Source organism: Alexandromys fortis, unplaced genomic scaffold (assembly GCF_014885135.2).
Source record: "Alexandromys fortis isolate MF-2015 unplaced genomic scaffold, M_Fortis_MF-2015_v1.1 scaffold_1, whole genome shotgun sequence".
Taxonomy (NCBI): domain Eukaryota; kingdom Metazoa; phylum Chordata; class Mammalia; order Rodentia; family Cricetidae; genus Alexandromys; species Alexandromys fortis.
Window position 1 is genome coordinate 35,786,552 of NW_026067927.1, and position 7,347 is coordinate 35,793,898.

The window sequence follows — 7,347 nt, forward strand, 5'->3', positions numbered from 1 at the left end:
TGTGTCTGTGTGTGCCTCCCTCTGCTCTTTTCATCCAGCTGGCATTTCTTGGTGTCACCTTGGCCTGTCCCTGTGCAGGGAGCTGTGACGGAGAAGGTGCAGCCCCAGGCCTGGCTGCAGTATCCCAAGGCTTACCCAGGAAGCATGGGGATGTCTTCTCAGGAAACTTGTGAAATTTCAGAAACTTTGTGGGAAGTCAGAGCATGGCAAGAACCTTGGGAAGAGCCTGTTCCTGTTTGTCCCTGCCATGACATATCTGAAAGGGGAAAAAAAATCCATTTGTCTTTCCGCGTGTTCCTTGGGGCTCAGTACGTCACCGTGTTATGTTGAGTTGTCAAGGATACCTATGCTGGCCTCGGTACAGCTTCTCGTGCCGGGGACTTGTCTTTGGCACTTGGTTGATTGAAAATAGGTTAAACTAATAAGGTAGGAAGGATGCTTGCAGGCCTTCACAGCTCCAGGGCCATGCTGGTGATTGGTGGAACATTCCAGCTGGAACCTGCTGGGAAGTAGATGAGTAATGTTGTCTTCTTGCTCCAGGTTGGGCGAGGCCTGTCCCCACATTCTCGGGGGGTTGAGGATGCTGGGACCTAGAGCAGCTGTGCTGGTTCTTGTGTTGGGTCCTGGCAGAAATCCCAACGATATCCTGAAGAGACACTCATGCCCCTCTCTTTGCCTGGTGGACTTTGAAAACAATAGACCTCCCATGCGAATGTCCCTAGGAATCTCCCGATGGGAGCTTGGTACTAGCCAGAAGGGGACCTAGCTTTCTCCTGGAAAAAGACTTCACAGAGTCTGACAACTTGTCAGCCCACTTAGCTGGAGACACCAGAGCAGAGACAGTGCAGATGAGCCTGGGGACCATGGCATCTGGATCAGAACTGCTTCATTACTAACACTTGCTTTGGTTCCCGCCTCACATTTATGTGTTTACCCATGTCTATAACTCAACATGTGGAAATCATAGTCTCTCCTTCCACCATGTAGGTCCCGGGGATCGAACTCATATCAGCAGGTTTGGCAGCAAGTCCCTTTTCCTGCTGAGCCAGCTCACCAGCCCAGTGTTTCCTGCTCTTTGTTTCAATCTAAATCTTATGTCGGAGCCCAGATGATGGACTTGGATGGGGAGAAGGGTGTTGAGCTCTTGGTTCTCTCAAGTGTGGTCATGCAGACTAGATTTCCCCCTGTCCTTTTCATTGTTACTTGGTGTCTTTCACTGGTATGTTGAAGACAGTGGCTGAATCAGCTTGTTGGGGCTACCAGGGCCCAGTCTCTGGCCCTGACAACTGCAGTCATATTTGAGGGTTGCATCTTGGAACCCAAGGGGGCTCCTATGGAGGGAATGTTGGGTTGACTGGAACTCCAGGGTCAAACAACATTTGAAGATTTTTCTCCATCCCCAGGTTTCCAGCTCTGTTTAGTTGGTCCTATCCCTTTGTTCAGAAGCCCGAGAACCTTCTGTAGGGCTTTAGAGCCAGTGAGCTGCTCAGCAAGACTGTTCACCATAACTTCTGCCTTCTGCAACCTCTCTGTCTCCCATTGTCACCCATGTCAGGGCCTGGCCAGCCAAAAGGCATTGCAGTTTCAGCTTCCTGGGACCCCAAGTAAGGCCAGAGGATCTCAGTTTGAATATCTCACCTGTTCACGACCCTGGGTTTCAATGGCCCTGGGTTTTGGTGTTTCTTGGCTTTGGTCTCTACATTTTGCAAAGCACAGTCAACAGTGCCCACCTCGCCGGTGTATTGTGAGGGATGTCATCAACGCCAACTCCCTTGTGCAGTACCTGCCACTTAGCACATGGTAGGCATGGATCTTCCTTCCAGCTCAGGCCAGGCATCAGTTTTTAAACCTCCTATCTCCTCACAGTAGCTGGTACCCAGCCATAGCCCACAGTCAATAGTGTGAGCCCCTACTGTGTGGGGAGAGCCGGGTCTGCTTTAACACGGTGGGGTGAGCGGCGTGTTTATCTTCACACGCTGCTCTGCATGCTGCTGCAGAGACAGAGAAGACTGAGTGACATGGACCCTTCCCCACCCATGTGCTCACCAGCAGGCCAAGGGGAAAGCCAGATGTTCCACATCCTTTGCTGGATTTTTGCTGTAGGTGTGGGCTTTTGAAGTCCCAAGGAAGAGACCAGCCTCCAAGTGGCTTTGTCTCCACCCGATTCCCGTAGAGAGCTTGTGTACTGATAGCTTGGTCATCTCTTTCCCCTGGAGCTTTTGAGTCCCGGGGGTGTGTTTGGTTATTCCTTCGACTGTTGACTTTACTCTAGTTGTAAAGTACTGTTCACTCTCAGCTGAGCTTTGCAGTCATTGCACCCTTACATGCCATTTTCCAGGTAAAGATCCAGGTCCCAGAGGAGCGCTAGTCCTTTGGTTGGTCAGTCACACAACTTTAGACACCACTGTCTGTCTAGACAGGCCCGGCAGCAAGAGGCTATGGGTGAGCATGAAACACGGGATGGAGGAAACCCAGAGGGACCTGTGGGATCTTGCATGCAGTCATTTTCCTTGGTTCTCTCCTGATTAAGTCAAGTAGGCTTCAAGGAAAGGAAAAAGAGTGCTCTTAGTGCCCCACACTATGGCATGGGGTGTGTTACTCTCTTGGCCCCTGCCCCTTACGTGTCCAGAGGCCATGTCCCTTTTGGGAATTCTAGACACAAGCTCTCCGCCCTCCACAGCACCGTCTAGCCCCTGGCTACTCTAGGATGCTCTGTGAAGCTGCTGTTAGGAGGGCGAGGTGGATGACTTCAGGCAGAGGCTCGCCTCACTAGGCTTAGTGCCTCCTGCAATTACCACACAGGCTTTGAGGAGCCCATTCTCCCCTTCGGCTCTGGGGCGGAGTGGAAATCCTGATGCAGAGGGGCAGCCTCTGTGCAGGCCGGGCACTGCCTTTGGTCACGTGCTCAGATGGTCCTTCTCTGTGCCTCTGCTCACAGCTTGGGGAGCCAGTGTCCTGAGGCTGGAGGATTTGAGTGGTGACAACAGCCAATTTCCTGCATGCCTCAGGACCTGTGTGTCGGAAGCAGGGTCCTCTGGCTTAGGAACTGGACATGGCTTCCCCAGCTTACTCACTGGAAGGAGAAGAAAAGGCCACTCTTAGAGTGGTGGTTAATCTTGGTTGCCACCTTGGCATAACTGGGAAAAGGTCTCCCTCAAGTTAGTCTGTGGTCGTGTCTGTGGGGCATTTTCTTGATTGCTAATTGGTGTAGAGGGCTTGGTCTATAATACCATCCCTAGACAGGTGGACTTGGGCTATATGTGAAAGGCAGCAGAACGTGAACCTGGAGCAAGCCAAGAAGAACATTCCTGTATGGTCTCTGTCTTAGTTCTTGACTTCAGGTTCCTGCCTTGGCTTCCCTCAATAATGAACTATGACCAGGAAGCGTAAGCCAAATTAACCCTTTACAAGTTATTTTTTGGCCACCATGTTTTATCACAGCAGCACAGAGCAAACTAGGACACCTGAGAATATGACGCTGATGGTTCTGGGGACTTCAGGACTCCTGAGAATATGACGCTGATGGTTCTGGGGACTTCAGGACTCCTGAGAATATGATGCTGATGGTTCTGGGGACTTCGAGACGAGGTCGCCACTCTTGCATGGCTTGGTGCCTGGGCACCACCAACCTCGTCAGCTGTACATTTGAGAGAAGCTTAGGGTTCCCAAATCACAGGGCTGGAGTTGTTGGCTGATGCCCCACTTCCTGCCTGCTTCATACCACTGGAGACAATCATATGTGCACAGGTAGATGTGCACAGGCAGATGTGCACAGGCAGAACAGAAAGTATATGCAAAGGGCAGGAAACAGAGCCCACAGCCATGGCCGACTGAGTCTTTGCTTGCTAGATGCCAACTATCTTCTTTGACTTGAACTGTACTCAGGAGCCTTGCATGTGGTCTACCCCAGGCTGTCAGTCTCCAGAATCTGGCCTTGTAACCCCAGTAGATGTTCTGCACATATATGTATCCATCTGAGTGAACGAGTAAACCATAAAACCAAGTAAACAAAAAGGCAGGCAGGGCTTTGCTTTGCCCTGGCATGGGCCAGGTGCCTGGTGTATCCGGATAGGCAGGTGCAAACACTCTTTAGCACTGAAGAACCAAGGCTAGTAACTCAGTGTTACTTTCACCAGTAAGAGGGGTAGCCAGTCCCCAAACCCAAGGAACAGGGAGGCCAGGGTCAGAACAGCCTGCAGCCACAGTGCCTGGCCAATGTCTTCCCACAGTTCATGATGGATGGCTTGTCTGGGTGGGTCCCACTTAATATCTTGTAGTCACAGAGCTGGAGGGACCTCAGTGAGACAGGACATAACGATCCTGTCCCCACTCATGGAAGATCACCCTGGAGTACTACAAAGTCATAAGCAGGAAGGTCCCCGAGGCCACAGAGATGTCCACTGTGGTGTTCAAGGGTATTCTTGGGAGTCAGGAGAGAATTCAAGTTCATTTCCTCATTGGCTCCATGGCCTCTCTTTGTCCCTGGCCACAGATGGGCTCATAATAGAACCCCATGGGCTTGCCAGAGAAAGGGATGCTTGTGGGGGTACTTAGAACAGTTTCTGGCACAGCATGAGTGTTATGTGGGTGTTCATGGAATGCAAACACTGAGCATCACCGAAAGATGCTTTTAAGTAATTTTAGGTGAGAACTGTGGGCTGCAAAATTATATACATTATGCTTCTAATTTTATGTGTACACATGCATTTATGTAAATGCAAATGATTGTCTCTGTTGTAAAAATTGGATGGCTTTGATTTCTTTATAACATTCTATATTTCTCTATTATCCAAAATAAGCATGGATTACTTTAAATTAAAAATGACATTTAAAAACAAAGAATATTTTTCTGTGCCAGACTTCAGTCCCGTCCCTGTTACAAGTTCAGTTCTAAATGATGAGTACTGTGTTCTTCTGAGAGCCTGGGAGTTCTTGTTTAGAGACACTCAAATGCCCAGAGAGTAAGGCTGGCATGGTCTGCCTCTTCCAGGCTCCCCTCTGTCCTGAGTGGTCCCTGTCTCCTGCAGTAATGCTGTAGGGATCCTTTTCAACAATGACCACTGTAGACTGAGTTTTCTTTGAATATCAGCTTTCCAAAAATACATGCGTTTAACAAACACTGGGTGTGATGTCTTTGGATGTGCTAGTGAACGTGAAGATTGTCCCATGTTGAGAGACATCATGAAGTCTCTCTAGCTAGATGAGACACTTCTGCACTGTCATGGGTACCTGAGAAAATGTTTATTTTTTACCAGTCTCAGTGATGAGCAGAGATATCTATATGGACACAGAAAATGCACGTTAGGAGAGATGAAGTCCCTGCTTGGCAGTGTGTTTGCTGGTAAGAGCCAGCATTTCACATGTCGCTGTATTATTTTCAGACTGAATGTCCAAGTGAAGCCGTGTATTTGTGTCCAAGATGGAATAAGTTTTCTCTCTTTTTTTTTATTGTAGCCCTTTTATTTTTTGTTGTACAGCGATGTGTTTCTGGCTCCTAATGTTTTCACTTAAGGGTAGAAAAACAATATTCGTCATTTCTTAAAGAATTGAGCACAAAAGCGTCATGTAAATTCAAAGGATGAATAAATTTACAGGTGTATATGCAAATGTTCCTAATTCAAGGCAGATAACCCATGGCGGTCAGGAGGGGAAACACTGCAACAGAAACTGGGTCCCAAGGCTCTGACCTCGCACCCTCCCCATTAGGCTGGCAAGGCGGAAACCCAGCGGCCTTGAGAAATCTGGGAACTGCCAGCTGCCAGTTACTAATACCCTGCATGGAACACTGCATGATGCTCACAGGGGTGGGGATTTCTCTTGCGCAGCTCCCCAGTCACTGGATGATCAAGTTCGTGTAACAGATGCCTGGAACCTGCTTAGTCCAGCTAGTGTGTGCAGTGGTGATGGAGGGGCCCCACTCGCCATAATCCTTGCTGATGCACAGGGAAGCCAGGATGGAGCTGCCAATCCTGAATGGGTACTCACCCTCAGAGAGAGCAAGCTCTTGATCTTCATTGTGTTGGATGCTAGGATGTGATATGTGATCTCTCGTCCTGGCAGCAATGCCTGGGTACATGGTGGTACCACAGACTGCACTGTATTGGCATACAGGCCCTTGCAGATGCTCACATAACACTTCATGGTGGAGTTGAAGGCAGTCTCATGGATGCCACAGGGCTCCATGCCCAGGAAGGAGGGCTGGAAGACCACCTCTGGACACTGGAATCGCTCATTGCTGATGGTGATCACCCACCTATAAGGCAGCTTTTTAAATTCTTCTCCGAAGAGGAAGAGGATGCAGCAGTAGCCTTTTCCCACGCTCCTCTCTGAATCCAGGACAACATAGTATAACTTCTTTTACTTATTTATTTATTTATTAAAGATTTCTGTCTCTTCTCAGTATAACTTCTTAATATCATTCACAAACTCTCACTTAGCCATGATGGTGAAGCTGTAGCCCTGCTCAGTAGGGTCGTCATGAGATAATCTGTCAGATGAAAGATGGCATGGGAAAGGTATAATTCTCATAGATGGGCACTGTATGTGTGTCCTGGTTACCAGAGTCCATGACAATGCCAGTGGTTTCCCCCAGAGGCATACAGGGACGGCACCACCTGAATGGCCACATACATGATTGGGGTGCTGAAGGTTTTGAACATTTTCTATCATCTTCTCTCTGTTAGCCTTGGAGTCTTGGGTGCCTCAATCAGAAGCACCAGGCAATCCTCAGGGGCCCTGTGAAGTTTGTCGTAGAAGGTGTTGCAGATCGTCTCCATGTTGTCCCGGTTGGTGACAGTGCCATGCTTGCTTGGGTCCTTCAGGGTTAGAATACCCTTCTTGCCTGGGTCTCACCACCTACATACATAGGAGGCCCTCTGGCCCATGGGCACCATGACACTGGTGTTAGGGACACCCAGCAATGGAGGGAAACATGGCACCAGGAGCTTTGTCACCAGGGAAACTGCCTTGCCCATGCCAGAGCCATTGTCAGTGGTGAGCCTTGTGGTTTCTTTTGCTATGCGAAAAGATGCACAGTGTAGCTCGGCAGCAGAGATGGAGCCTAAGCTTTCTCTACAGAGGACTCTGGGGACAGTCTCAGCCCCAGAGGAAAGAATGACATCTGGCCATTTAGTCAGGGCAGACGGGCTCAAAACTCTTTGGGCTGGATTCGCATAGGCATGCAACCAAGCCGCGTCTGGGCCTGCCTCTGGACAGAGACCCAGATATTTGCACGAACTTGTCCTCACCCGGTCTTGTTTTCTTCCCCATAAAATGCCCATCTTTCTGGAGCGGAGTGAGAGCTATTGTCTGTCTGTGCAAGGCAGGGCAGTGTGTTAATTAGGGTTC

General features: G+C 49.4%; 1 pseudogene; it reads right to left on the reverse strand.

Moving 5' to 3' along the window:
* Positions 1 to 1,937: 1,937 nt before the first annotated feature.
* On the reverse strand, positions 1,938 to 6,687 carry LOC126502606 (actin, cytoplasmic type 5-like; annotated as a pseudogene).
* Positions 6,688 to 7,347: the final 660 nt, after the last annotated feature.